Source organism: Ambystoma mexicanum, chromosome 8 (assembly GCF_040938575.1).
Source record: "Ambystoma mexicanum isolate Mex_15411 chromosome 8, UKY_AmexF1_1, whole genome shotgun sequence".
NCBI lineage: Eukaryota > Metazoa > Chordata > Amphibia > Caudata > Ambystomatidae > Ambystoma > Ambystoma mexicanum.
The window spans coordinates 1,598,772,119-1,598,787,595 of NC_090929.1; the positions used below are offsets into that span (position 1 = coordinate 1,598,772,119).

A 15,477-nucleotide genomic window follows, 5' to 3' on the forward strand; every position below is an offset into this window, starting at 1 on the left:
GAGACAATTGGGAGCTTATTTGCGCTCGTCTCGCTTCCAGTTAAAAGGCTTGACATCTACGGCAAACAGGTTCCGAGGGCGAAGACTTTCTCTACATTTTACATTTGTCGTAATGTAAAGTTACACGTTGTCTCTTTAGCCACCTGCAATGATTGCTCGCCGACTGTGTTGTATCCTCCTTGCTTTTCTGCTTTTTTTCTCACTTCTTGAAACTTTAATTCCTCTGTGTAAACTAGGAGTTTGTTTTTATGCCGTAACTGGTACATGAACAATAACGCTGGGATCAGTATCCATGCCACACACCCTGTAGTCATTCACGCCCAAGATCATAGTGAACAGTCAGTGCCTGGTGTACTCATTCCTGTTATCACAGCAGGCTTTTGTCAAGTCACAGATGCAGAAAGGTACAATGGATGAGTCTACTTGTAGCTGCCGAGCAGGGGAGCCGACCTATGAATTTCCCAGGTGGTGGGGGTGCGCCCAAATACAGGAAGTGACATCACTGGCAGTTATAGGACCGCACATTTGCATGTAGTCGCCAACTTGGTGCAACGGTGCGCTGGGGGGGAAATTTGCTGGCGCCGCGCAGCGCATAACAGTGGAAACAATGGCTAGCATGTACTGCATATACTAAAGTCAAGTAAGAAGGAGATTTAAGCCTTCGAGTTGCATTCCAGTAGGCCCTCACTGCCCCTACTCCACCCCTCCTATAATCATCCAGGTTGTAGTAGCCCTCAAAAGGCAGAGCAACACAACTAGGATGGGAGAACGAAATGCCGTCCCATCCTGTGAGTGTCAAACGTCAGAGCAAAGACTGTGCGAGTGCCTCCTACCTTGGAGCACAATCTCTCTAATTTGGTGCAAATATCGCAAGTGGGAGCATGGGAATCCCCTGCGTGTGTGTGGGCTGCAGACCCCGGATCACGTGCTCACTTCAGTGTGAAACTCTGGCCAAGGCTCTTTGGGCAAGAATCAGGATGGGTCTCACACCTATAAACAGTGTGATATATTGAGTGGGCACCTCACTCCTTGGAGCATAGTATCAACCGTTGCTGGTAATCTCACAACTGAATGTACAGTTTCACTCTTGGTCATCTCAGTGACCCCATGTATATTAATTGAGTCAGTCTCCCATTTGGGAAGACAATTATAATTCTGTTAAAACACTCTGAATTGTCACTCCAGTTTTCTCGATCTATAGATCGATACCATATTCATTCAATGTGTGTGCAGGGGTGGTAACTTGTCCGAGAGAGCTCATTCTTTCATTCAGGAGAGATAAAGGGGTAACAACCCCCTGTATGTGGGATCAGGCTCATTTTGCCCCATGGCCCCTCCAGAAGGAGTGAGCAGGTTTTAAGACTGTGCTGATTCTGCTATCCGACAGGCTCAAGCCTTCTATCCCTTGCCCCATCACGGCTCCCAAAATCCTGAGCGGCAGCTTATGGACAGCAGGCAGCTCCGGACATGCCTGTTGCCAATTGAATGTAGACAGATCTACTAGACACTGGGAGAAAGCCATGAATCCACATTGGTGGTGAAGAAGCACTCAACATACAGAACACAATTGTATAGTGTTGCAGTCCTGCTGAGAAATGACAATTCTGAGCATGTGAGCAGTAGGCTGGATCAGTGCTGCCCCATAAAAGGCGTAGAAGCCTCTGTGAGAAGTGGCAGTATTGTCCCAGCAGTGAGAAGTGTAGTATTTTCACATTAACTATGCTTAAGAACTTTGGGTTATTGAATAGTGCTGCTACATTCTGAGTAATTCCATCCCTTTATATGAGCTCTTGTATAACCACGACAGTGTTGAGTTATTCTGATGATGAGACTTGCTCAATAGTTCTGGTTCTGTATCATTAAATGTACTTCAGATCTTGAGTATCGGAAGGATAGCTCAGGGGCAACGTTCTCGCCTTGGAAGCAAGACAACACAGAGCAACACAGGTTCGCTCCCTCGGTCCGCGCAACACAGGTTCGCTCCCTCGGTCCGCGCAACACAGGTTCGCTCCCTCGGTCCGCGCAACACAGGTTCGCTCCCTCGGTCTGCGCAACACAGGTTCGCTTCCTCAGTCCGCGCTTAGAAACCTCTGGGTAGTACACGCATTATAAATAACCAATTAAAATAAAAAGAAATACATCTGTTGAGAAGTGGTGGGGCCTTGTCAATAAGAGTGTAGCAAAGTGCTGATGTTGTCCCATCAAAAGTATAGCAGCCCCACTAAGATGAACTAGCATTGCCTCAACAAAAGCATAGTATTATCGCTGAGAAGATTCAACAATTCTAGAAGCCCTGTTACAGCAGTACTATCCCATCAAGAGTATAGCGAGCTAACTGAGTACCACCAGCATTGCCCCATTTCAAATATAGCAGCTCTACTACAAAGTGCTGGCTCATACGCCTCCTCTCCCCGCCCATAGCATTCACACTCACCACATGCACACTCAGAGACATGCAAACAGTCTCATTTACCCTCTCCCTGCCCCTGCTCCCTGCCCCTCCCTCGCTTTGCATCTGTACCGCCATTTCTAAAAATCCTTCTGGGTTGGGTGTACCTCTACATCTGTTCACCCCTCTTGCCAAGATGGGTGCACGGATGTACAAATACACCAAACCCAAAACGATTTTTAGTAATTGAGGGACAGACTTGTTTTGCATCTGTGCCTCCATTTTAAAAAAAAAATCATTTTGGGTTTGGTGTTCCTCTACATCTGTGCACCCCTCTTGCCAACAGGGGTGCACAGATGTACAAATAAACCAAACCCAAAACGATTTTTAGAAATTGAGGGACAGATACAAAGCAAGAGCCTCTTGCTTTGCATCTGTCCCACATTTTCTAAACCGTTTTTCCCCGGCTTTTACCCGGGCCGCCAGAGAGAGACACAGTATGGATGGAACAAAGGGCCATCCATACTGCGTCTCTTCTCTCCTGCCCGGGGGCGGGGGTTTAGCCCGACTTCGTGCTGCGGGGCGGGGGGCGTGCAGCCCCCCGTACTCGGCGCCCCTGCTGCCGAGGAATCTCGACCAAAATGAATCCCTAACTTGGAACTGCTAACTGGGCCAACTGCTCTAGAGTCAGTGCGTTAGACCAGTTCATACCGATCTGTACCAAGGGTGCGCAATTGTGGACACGGTAGAGAAAAAAAAAGGTTGTAGATTAAAATGCTTTGGTTAATGCTTCTTAACCACTAACATTCTCTAGGTAGCTTTCCTTCCATTACTTAGTTGTTTGGCTTCCCATTCAGCAGCTCGCATAGACCTGCCATTTTTTATGCTCATCTCGTGATAAGCAGCTGTATGCCATTAGGATTTATACTGCACTCTGCTACCCTTTCTATGATATGCAAACGCGCTGGAGGATCTGAAAGATAGAGGGGTGCCGGAGGTGAGTGAAGGACAAATGCAAATGCAAGATAGGTTGGCTGTTGTCTTGATGCCTCCCTCCCGTGCTCATGTAGATACATTTTATTCTATGCCACAAGGACATGGGAATGCGCAGTCTGGGGACTCCACTCATTACTTAGAAGCTAGATTTCTAAGGGTTATAGGAGGCAAGGATTATTGGTTCAGAGAAACGGCTGCTTCAGATATGAATACCACAGGCACCCCTTTTAACTTCCTTTTTTTGTGTAGGTTGGCAGCCTGAGAGCCAGCTCAAACCCTACTCTAACTTATCCAGGTGCTGTGCTCACTAGCCATCAGGGGCTTTTACCCATCAGGGAAAGCCAGTTTGAGCATCGTATGGCATTTGTCAAGCGAGTAGGGCAGGGGCCAAAATCGCTGATCGTATCTCCCAGAAGTCTACCTCATTGACTTGCGCAAGCTTCAAACTTCGCTTACGCAGCCACATGGCACAATTAAATGAAACCATCCCAACCATTGCCCTTCACCTGGTTTTTCAGCCATTCCAGAACTTCATTTTTGGAATGTTGCTTTAACCCTGCGGGGGCAAGGGGGTTATTTATGATGAAATGATGAGCCATAAAAATGAAAGGTGGAGTACTCAGTGGCCAATGGATCTGGACACACCATCCCTTAGCCATAGAGTAGTGCTGCTGCCGCATGAAGGTGAAGAGAAGCATGCAGACTGTGAATAAAAGGGGGTTGGGGCAGAAGGATATGACAGGCAGTCTAGTAGCACTGCAATATAAAGTTTGAAGATTGACCTACTCCTTACTGGGTATTGCTCTAGCCCAAGCTGCCAGGAGAGCGTTGTGCTAACAATAACTAAGGATACCGGGGCAAGAGTGCAGCTAAGTAGTTTTTATCGGTCTTCAGGGGTTGGTTTCAGAGATGGAGAGGGGACTGCCCAGGATTATTGTATACATAAGTTGTGATATGTCTTCACAGGGGGTCTCCTGGAGCCAGGAAGGAACCACCTCAACCATCAGCATCTTATGTTCACTGCAAAATGGAGATTAAGGCAGAGGTGGTTGTCTTTCCGGAGTTGGCATGATTTCTGGGATAAGCGTCAAATAATGAGCTTACATTTTCAGCATATGGGCTCCTTTTGGCTGCCTGGTCATTTTCTGCCTTCCTGCGAGACGCAGGCTCTCCATGGGTCCCATTTTGACCGTGCCTCACTATTGCTGGTTTGGTCCACCCAGTCTGCATATTTCCTGACTTCTCTCGACCCCTAGCCTGGCATGTTCTTCACCTTTACCCCCACCCTTTCAGTACATTTTCCCTCTCGTCTTTTCATGCTCTGCTTTCTAGTGACACAAAAATTCCTTTCAAGGGTGACTGCTTGTGGAAACAGATGCATGGTACAGGCCCCCCTCCCCCTTCCTGCTGGCTTTAATCATGGTACTTGCCTGTTCTTTGTAAATATGTTAACGTGTTACTTCCCTGTGCCCCCCCCCCCTCTGCTCACCCAATGCTGTTTTCTGGGGGTAAACCATTGAAGAACTTCGTATTGCACTCTCGGTGGCCTATTTGTGTTGCTGCCTTTGTATTTGAGATGTTTCCTGTTTATGTCAGGGAATTTATATTGTCTTTTCTGAAGTCGGTAGATTTTAGTCTCATAGTGCTTTTTCTGGCTGCAGATGCTCACCTTGAGCGGCAACATTGACTGGGAAATTCGCATGGCATGAGTATCCATGTTCTATGACGGATTTGGATGTGGTTGCCTTCAATGACGCATGCTGGAGATCCATGCTGCCTTTCCTGTTTTGGTGTTGTCGTGTGCATTTTGTGGATAGCCACTCTTTAGTGAAACACACCCAATTAGTTTGATTCGCAGCTAGGGAAAGTGATATAGCTATTGCGTTCCTCTATGGGTGCACAACTGGCTTAGCTTGAGTGCCAAATGCTGCTTGCAAGACGTTGTGGTTTGCGGAGTGCCCAAGGGCGTTTGGTGGGCTTTTCCCACGAGTAATGCCGGAATAGAGCAAAGGTGAAAAAGGGCACATTCCGAAATGCACTTACTATCACAATTCTTACTTTTCTGAGATACACATGTAATGTTTCATAACACATAATGAAAACATTACCCAATTTGTTTTACTGGCGAGTACTTGAGGTCTGTGAACAAAATAAGGATGCTCGCAACATGACCCCCCCAAGCTTTGAATTTAGCACTCCCAAGTAGCTATCTGCAAGTTCAAAATCTGTTTTTACCAGTTTGCCGGAATATTACAACAGCTAATTCATATTGCATACTGGGAGAGTGGGTATAGATTAAGTGACAAAATCCTTCCCCCGCCCACTGCAAGTCCATGAACCTGGCTCCAGGCAAGAATGAGAGCAGTGACCAATAGGAAACACTGTCCCTATTTGCAAGATGATTGGGAATGGTGGGTGGCAGTGAGGAGGGAATCCACATATCAAGAATGGTGCCCTCGGTCATGTTTCATAATTGAGCACATGATCGAAGAATGTACTGTTTGTCCATAATCTCAAGGCTGGTTTTTCAGAACTAGCACTGTTGTGGGATTCGGGGAAGCCAAACGAGTGGACTTGCAAAGGTTTTTCACACTCAAGATCAACCCAGTAGCTCACTTGGTAACTAGGCTACATCAACAGGACTAAGCCCTTTAGAAACTCAACACAACTGTTCCTGGTGTATGGGTCAACGAACAAAGGGAAAGCTCTGTCCAAGCAGGGCAGTTCTAGATGGATTTCATTGGTCATATCCTTCTGCCATTTGTCAGCAGAAAAACCATTAGCCGCTCCGCCCCATGCTCATTCCACGAGGGCCACAGCGGCGATGTGGGAGGGAATCTCCATCGTGGACATTAGCGAAGCAGCTAAATGGTCTGTGCCACAAACTTTTTCTAGGCACTACTGCTTGGAGTGGCTGCATGCCGCGGATTTTAAGCCTGGGAGAGCAGTCCTGCAGCATCTTTCTCAATAATTTAAGCTTTATCCGATTTCAGCCTACAGTGCTACACGTTTCTACTAAGTCTATTCACAGCATGTGAATCTATGCAAGATGCAGTGCCGAAGCTGGAGTATGTTTCTTTCCTGTAACTCCTGTTCTCCAGCATTGGTATTTATTTATTTGTTTATTTTTGCATTAATAGAAGCTCACCAAGCCCTGAGGCATCTAGGCGCTAGTTACAGTTACAAGATGAATAGAAGTTACACAGTTGAAAGACAGTAACAAGTTAGTTACCAGCCGGTTTCAAGTTAGAGTAACAAGACAGCTGCAATGATGTACTAGACATTGAGAATTCAGTTTATGGAAATATCTTACAAGACGTACCCCATGATCCGGGCTGTAAAATCTGGATGACGCTGCACCGCCTAACACCTGCGGAACACAACACCGTGCCCTTTGCCTGCGTGGGCTAAATACATGCGCGATAGATTGGCCCAATAATATTTCTGACTGTACTACCCCTTTAAGGAAATCCACTTATGGTACCCGAGATTCAATCTTGCATAGAATGGTGGTGTTCTTGAAAAAGAAGGAACCACCATGACTGAACTTGCCTATTTATTGATAGAAAAGGTACTCTCTCATGGTGCGGTGAGTTGAGCGTTTGACGTCATTGCGCTTTTGACGTAATCACGTGTGATAATGTTATGGCATTATATTCCTTTGCATCAAAATGAAATGCATAAATTACAAAATGGCAGTGAAGCAATATGCTATCGCGTAAAAAAAAAATGGCATTCAAAAGCACCAATGTGGAATGTAAAGTAAATAAACCTGGTCCTACAGGCAGGACCACAGACACCACATGACATACAGAATAAGTGCTGAAGCCCAGAACGAAATACATTCTTGTTGGTACAAAAAATAAACCTATTCAGAACAGCCTCATTATAACAAAAAGATTTCCTACCCGGCTTACCAAAAAACATTCTTGGGCATCTCATATAATAAGTTTGGCGCACATACTGATGTGTATTGAATCAAAACCATGCAAAAAGTATACACAAACTTCCTTAAATATACACAGGATAACTATTAATCTTCCTTATATTTACACAGTAGATGGTCGAAAAAGGAGTGCCTTCTCTTTGTCTATATTGATTTGCATTACGTTACTGACATGGTCATATATGTACAGGTACCGTAATAAATCATTGATTCACACAGTTTCATTGTTACATTAAACAAAAATGTTTTACCTCTTTTCAAACTCTAGGAATTGAGAATGAAGTACTCAACCTTCTCGTATTGTGATTCACATTATATTACGAACATGTTGTAATGCGAAAATTATATTAAAAACAGTGACCTATGTACAGGTACCATAATAAGGAGGTGCTTTACAAAGTTTGCCTAACTTCATAAAGTCTTAATGACCAATATTCAAAGAATGATCAGCAATAAAGATACATCACACTCAATCTGTTATCAGAAGTAGAGGGTCTCATTTACTGTCAGTCGTAGATTAAATAAAAAGATGCTGAATCACCTTACAATAAACCTACGGAATCTGTAAAGAATAGATCTCATTGTTTCACAAAAAATAGCTAAAACGTAACTCCTCATTCATCCAATTGGGAAAGACAGGGTCAACCCTAGCTATCCAATATGATTCCCTTAGTTGGAGTATACTGATGTTCATGCGCAAGTTACTGACGTCCACAACCTCAAGTATTTGGAATCGATTTTGAGATGATTGGTGTTTATGCTGGTCATAATGCTTTGCGACAGCGAGTAGGGTTGTGTAATCTGTTTGATTTATGCTCATTCCATCCAACCCCCGCTTTACGGCTGGTTTGTCTTGCGTATAGTTGATCAGATGGTAATTTTTATGCAATAAACTACATTAATGCTGTTGCAAGTAGTAAAATGTCTAAGTGAAATGTTCTCTCCGGTTTTACATTCCCACATCACCACATTCCCTTTGATAATGTTATTACAATTGCTGCATGATAAACATGAAAATGTTCCTCCCTGTTTAGGTCTCTCTAAAAAGGTTGTACAATTTGTGATCACATGAAAGTATAGGCCAATGACTCAATATGATTTTTTGTGCTCTGAGACTCTGGTGTCTTGTTCTCAACTTCAAGGTGTGAGGTACGAGTTCTGGAATCTGCTTTCATTCCAGCTAATTTTACCTCTTTCTCCGTATAACCGTGATCTGCAAATCTATTAAGCACCTTGGTAAATTCTTCTCTGCTTTCATCTACGTTGACTATTATTTTGACACGCAATAGCTGGCTGTAGGGAAGAATTTTAATGTGCTTGGAGGATGGAAAGTCAAATGATGTAAAAGGTTATTGCGATCAGTGGGTTTATGATACACTGTACTTCTGAAAGTTGGTACCTGTAGTTCTGCTTGAACATCAAATGAATTCCTGGATTGCCCATTGTAAAGACGCCGGTGGGGGGTGTCTGCACTTCCGCTCTCTATATGGTAGAGGGGAGGGACAGAGGACCCCTGTCAAGATTCTCTACTCGGTAACTATGGTCGAGCAATCAAGGCCTAGCTTCTCAGGAGGTGATGCGAGCTCGTTCTTAAGTACAGTGTAGTCCCCAAGCACCCACAAAGGAATGTCCACACACTGTCGGTTACAATACAGACTTTATATAATTAATGTTCAAAGGTATATACAATATCACGATAACTCACTTTGTACTCCGAAAATCAGCAATGGTAAATACATACAGTTTCTAAAGTGGTACCACTAACATTATTAGATCTCATTAAAGTGCATACGGTCAGAACGACACACAGATCAGAATAAGGAGGAAACCAACAGTAGAGAGAGGAAGGACAGCAAGGTGATTGAACAATTGGCAGAATACTGGCCCCACTACCTAGACAGTTATGTGTGGAGATCCCCCCCCCCCACCTGGGCAACCTGTAGAAGAAAGATACAAGACCAGTCCATATATTGTTCCCACTTGACTTTCCAAGAGTTCTGCAACCCGAAAGTACCTTGGCGTTGTAGTGTTCTGCTTCGGGGAATCGACAGCCCTTCTTGAGTGTCCTCCCTTTCAGGCAGGAGTCACGGGTCATCGAACGTCCGACGAAGAACAGGTCAAGCTATGACGGTGAAGTGGCCGTGTCGTTCCTAGCGGTGCTCATTGACGTGGAAGCGTAAACGCCCTGCAAGGAAGAGGCGTGCAGGGCACCTCAGTCTCGATTTAGTTCTGGACCGCAAAGAGTTTGAACCACTGTGGCCCAGCAAGGGCGTCGAGTCGTCGGCGTCTCTGTGGTCTTTGGGTGGCGGGAAACCCACCGGTGGATGCTCCTTGGTATGTCGACTGTCAGGCCTTCCCCTGCAGGATACAGCGGCGATGATGCGGACGAGAGCGTCCTTGGATCAATGAAGTTCTTAGGCAACGGGAGCACAGCGGCTCCAGTTGGCGACGGCAGTCGGCGACCGTGGTGGACAACAGTCTGGGCGCTTCTCCTTAGAGTTCAGCAGCAATCCCTGTATCGGGTCGGCAGCCTGTCGAAGGTCTGTCTACCAGGGAGCTTAGGCAAAGACCAGCTGTGCACGATGGTCCCTCGTAGCTCGGGAAGAGGGCGCCTTACCAAGTCCTCTCTGGGTCCGTTCTTGAAGCACAGCAGCTTTCAGATGGTGAAGGAGAGCAACAGCAATTCTTCTCTTCCAGCAGGGCTTCAAGGTCAAGCGTCAGTTTCACTCAAGTTACTCTTTGTAGTTTGGACTTCAGCTCTGAACATTTCTGAACACAATTCATAGCAGTGAGAGGTCCCCAGATATATTGTTGATATCCCATTCATTCCGCTGGGGTCACACTGAAGCATCCAATCACTACAAAGGGCATTCATGCAGGCAGGCAACCAATCCGGCACACAGTGCATTCAGGCCATTCACTTCTCTCCACACACTCACAACAAGGTATGTGTATTGGGACAAGTACCGAGCCATTCAACACTTCATACTGCATTCATAGCGGTTTCGGGCAGGGCTGTCTCGGTCATTGTGTCAACCCCCCAGATACTAGACACCCACAACATAGAATGTGTATTCGTCACACACTCCATTCACCCAGGTCCCACCCACAGGCGTACCCACAACATACGGTCTTTGGGAAGGCTCCAGCCAGTCTGGTCAGCACTTCCCCACACAACCATATATGGAACTTCCACCCAACAGCTAGTCAGGGGGAAGGGACAGAGGCAGGGTTTCCCGGGACTTCGGGAAGATCAAGGTAACAGGCGATGGAAGGCAAGAGGCCATGGGGGCCATTTTGTCTCCATCAGGAATCTACCAATTCCAGTGACAAGGCCTGGGCATGCCAAAATGGAGGACGCTCAGGGCACCAGTCATTTCAACATGGAGCTGCCACCAGCCTGTACCCTGCTCTGTGGGTCACACACAGGAGCCCAAAAACATACACTAGGGGTGCAGGGTTGCACTCCTACCCATGGGTGCCATAAGGGTATCCCATGGGTCTGTTCACCAAACCAAAAGAAGAGAGCTGCTCCGCCAGGAGTCCCACATGAACTCCTGCGTGGAAAACACAACAAAACACATGATAAAAAGCAGTAAAGGACAAGGATACGGAGGCCCTGTCCCTCTGATGCATTTCCAGCATCACACCCATCTCATGAGTAAACTGCCTCCTTGGATCTATAGTATTCAAGTAATTGAGAAAATTATGTGGAGTCTCTAAAGGCCGTCGAGTCGATGTCCCTTGAAGGCCTCCGTCGAGGGTGACGTCATCGGATGTTCTAAGTAGCACACATGGCACCGGTTGGCCTCAGTTCTGTTTTTCCGCAAACGTGATTGCTTCGAAACTCGGCGTGCATCATTCAGTTCTAACTGCGTAGTTACTACTTTTTCTCTCAAAGAAAATGGTGTTTTCTTCACTTTTGACCCCTTGGCCGGGCTTCAAAAAATGCAAGGAGTGCGACTCCAAGATGTCTATCACGGATCCACATAGCCTATGGCTGTGGTGCTGGGCGAAGCCCACAACATCGATTCCTGTTCGAAGTATCAAGAGATGATGGGAAAGGCCTTGCAAGAATGAAAGGGGAAGCTACAGGTAGGCAAAATATCCAAGCCCCATAAGTCCCGGCCTGCTCGTTCTTCATCTGCCAAGACGAGAGGTGACTGTCCCCGGCATAAGAAATATATGCGTTCAAGGTCCTGCAGTGGCTCCCGCCACTCTTCGTCCTCGTGAAGCATTCGAGAAGGCGGCACCACCGGTCCCCTTCCTTGTCGCCCTTGTCAGGTGGCACCCCAGAGAGGGTGAGATGCCCTTCTAAAAAGTCGACACCCACGGAGTGGGAAGCATTCCGTGTAGAGATGCTAAAGATCTTCGAAAAGCAGAGCAAAGCTCTGTCCGTGCCTTTGATAGAAGCCGGCAAGGGGGCAGTCTTGACTGGAAACTCATTCGCCGTCGAGCCCGAGTGGGTGGCGTGATCCACATCGAGAACCTTACAGACCTCGATTGGAGAAGGATCACTCGAGACACGGCTGTTGCTCGAGGTCGTTGACACCCTCGAAGCCTGCAAAGCCCTCGAGGCCCTCAGCGCCAAAAACATCGAAGGAGCCAGTTGCGTCACCAACTTTGTTTATTTATTTGTATTGCGCACCAGGCCCGAGGGTATCAGGATGCAGACAATTTCAAAAAAGGTTCAAAGCTTAAGTTACAACAGTAAATAATACATGGTGGTTGGAAAGATCACAAATAGAATGGAGCAATGGGGTAGTAGTTGCAAGTTCTGGGATACAAAAAATAGGGGTACAAGGTGGGTTGCATAGGGAGATGGAAGAGACCAGGCGTAGGATAGGTAAAGATGTGGAGGTTACCTGAACTACTAATAAGCATAGGATCAGGTGCCTGATAAAATATTACATATACATAGACTAGGGTACACGCAAGACACTATACAGAAGTCTTGGTATCAGAAGCTTAAAGGCTGTTTGAGGTGTAGAAGAGGGTAAATAACCTAGTGGTAGGTTGTCTTGAGCCAGTTGATACATTTGAGCCAAAAAGTCAAGTATGGTTGATCCACTCGGAGGGAAGGTGGTAGGGAGTTCCAGAGTTGAGCTGCTTTGACGGGGAAGCTACTCCCCCCCCCTCCCCCCCTCCACCCCCACAACCTTAGCTAATTTTAAATCTAGGAATGGGGAGGCAGTTAGTATTAGCTGAGCAAATGGGCCTGGTTGAAGTTCTTCTATGGAATCTCTTAGTAAGATAGATGGGCGCTGCATTGTTCAGAGCTTTGTGATTAAGCAAAGCTGTTTTTAGCCATATTTTGTCATTGGTAGATAACCAATTGTTTAGTTGCCTAATCTCAGAGATATGCTCTCTCCTTGCTATGCCAACGGCCGCTCTAAGGGCATTATTTTGGAGGGTTTGGATTCTGCTAATGATGTATTTGTTTGAGCCAATGTAAAGGGCAATGCAGTAGTCCAGTTTGGACAGGATGAGGGCTCTCGCCAGGGTGATGCAACTGTTGTTGGAGAGAAATGGTTTGCCAGCTCTAAGTTTACATGTGTATGCCGTGGAGGAAGGCATTGAGTTGACTTGCTTGGTGAACGTGAGAGTGTAATCGAGGTGAAAACCTGATTGTTTTTACCTCATTGGCTACTTTGATTAGATTACCATCGATTATGAATGATGTGTATTTGTCGCTTAGTTTTTTGATGTTAGTGAGGGGCCCCAGGATGATGAGCTCAGTTTTGTTGTCATTCAGGCATAGACCGTGAGTTGCCATCCATGCCTGGATGAGATAAACTCTATTCACCAAGGGCAAATTCTTGTAATCTCCAGAAGGTGGAAGGAGAATCTGAGTGTCATCTGCATAGTTAGTGTAGGTGAAACCAAGATGGTCCAGATCGTCGAAAAAGGGGCTTAGTGAATGTTATATAAAGTTGGTGAGACACATGACCCCTGGGGTACTCCGCAGGTGATGGGGATGGGGTCTGCGGCTTCTGAGGGAGAGAAGACCCTCGTAGTCCTGTTGCCTAAGAATGATTCAATCCAGACGATGGCCTCCTTGGAGAAGTGCACAGCCTCATCTAGATGACTGCATAGGACCTTGTGATCCACAAGGTCAATTGCAGCTGAGAGGTCAAGGAGAAGGAGGGCTGATTTCCCCCTTATCCCTAAACTCATCAATTTTCTTTTTAAGGTAGATTAGTGCGGTTTCCGTACCATGTTGTGGGCCGAAACCTGATTGGCGAGATCGTAGTAGGTGGTGGAGTTACAGGTATTTTTGGATTAGTAGATAATCAACCATATCTAGTATTTTAAGGAGGAATGGTACTGTGGTGATAGGCTGGTAATTGATTGGTATGGCAGGGTCGAAGGTGTTTATTTTATTTCTTTAAAGTGGTGAGAACCCAAGATTCTTTGAGGTTACATGGGATAGTACCTGATGTGAAAGATACATTATTGAGCTTGGATATGAAGGGGGCCAAGTCTCTCGCTGCATCCTTGATAAATTGGGCGGGACATTGGTCATATTTGCAATTTGAGGGTTTGAGTGGTAGTATGACTTTTTCAACCTCTAAGATGGAGATTTTGGAGAAGTTGAAGCAAAAGGGTGGGATGTTAGGAGAGGCAGGAGTATTGTTGGGTAGGATTGAGGTGGTTAGGGATGCATTTTTTGTGTGCAATTTTGTCCTGGAATTTGCTGACTTATTGGTTAATGCGTACTGAATGTCAGAGCACCAAGGTGTATCTTTAGTGCACGTGTCTTGCACAGGGATTGGAGTCTCAAGCTCTTTAAGGATAGTGAAGAGTTCCTTCATGCTAGAGTTGGCTTGAGAAATGCGGTTATTATAGGATTCTCGTTTGGCCAGGCAAATTTCATTTTTATAGAGGGATGCAATGTTGGCAAGTTTAGTTCGGTTTTCCTCTGTAGGGAGTAATTTCTAGGAAGCCTCACAGCTTCTTTTTTTCTGTCGTTGATCTTTTAAATGTGGGGTGAACCACATATTCAAGTGGGCTTTGGGCTTACTTTGTCACATTTCGAGTGAGGCAATGGAGTCCAGTGCTACTGTCATGATTTTATTGTATTCATCGACTAGCAGTCCAGGATCATGCTGTCAGGTAGCGCATTGAGGGTGGGGCGAGTAAGGGGGTTAAGTCTGTCCTTCGTGATATTCTTTGTTCCTTGTTAATGTGGGGGGGGGGGTTGGGAGTAGGTATGGGAGTGGGTTTAGCAGTGGCTAGGTTAAATGTCAGGAGGAGGTGGTCAGTCCAGGCTTGAGGCGTAATGGAGGTGATGACTGCGTTACAATTGTAATCAGAAACCCAGTCAATAGTTCTGCCTTTATTTTGTATAGGTACCTTGATTCTTTGGGTGAGGCCTAGTTCTGACAGAATGTTAGCTGTGGATGTAGCGTGTTCATCGTGTAGGTCATTGAAGCCCAGATTTAGGTCTCCTAGTAGGAGTATTTGTGAGGTATTTTTTTAGATTATATGAGAGAATGGCAGAGATATAATCCTTGAAAGACCAAATGGAGCTTGGAGGTCTATATATAAAGTGTGTAGTGAGTCTGGGAGTTGGCCAATTGTAATTCAGCTGTAAGAACTTCACAAGATTGGAAGTCTTGGGGTGGGGCTAATCTCATGGATAGGCATGATTTGAAGAGGATTGCTATGCCTCCACCTCGTGTCTCTCGCATCTATCAGCTTGTAGTATTGTGTAGCCATCTGGAATAGCTAACATGAGCAGAGGGTCTGCAGACGGGTGCAACCAGGATTCAGTAGTGGCAAGAAAGTCATAATTTTCTGCCCAAATCAGGTCAGCGATCTCTAAGGCATGTGTGACTAGAGATCTGACGTTTATTAGTGCCCCCTTGAGAGGTGGGTTGGGGTAGTCTGGAGTAGGCATGGGAGAGTGATTCGTATCAGGGCTAGTGGGTTGTTTAGTGCAAGGATACTTAATTTGTTTTCTTAATTTGTTAGATGGATTAGTTGTGATGGGAGGTGATCTATTGTTAAAAGGTTTAGCTTTAGGTAAAATTTGGCTTGAAGGGGCTTTAGCTTCGGTTGTAGTTTGGCTTCTAGGATGGTTATCTCTCTTGAGAGCTAGGTTAGACGTAGTTCTGGCCAGGGGTTCAAATAATTTGGTCAG

At 45.9% G+C, this 15,477-nt stretch overlaps 1 protein-coding gene across 5 annotated transcripts in view; it reads left to right on the plus strand.

The window, feature by feature from the left end:
• Positions 1-15,477, plus strand: part of VTI1A (vesicle transport through interaction with t-SNAREs 1A) — a 1,940,034-nt gene that overhangs the window by 716,815 nt on the left and 1,207,742 nt on the right. The gene's annotated exons all lie outside the window — the stretch shown is intronic.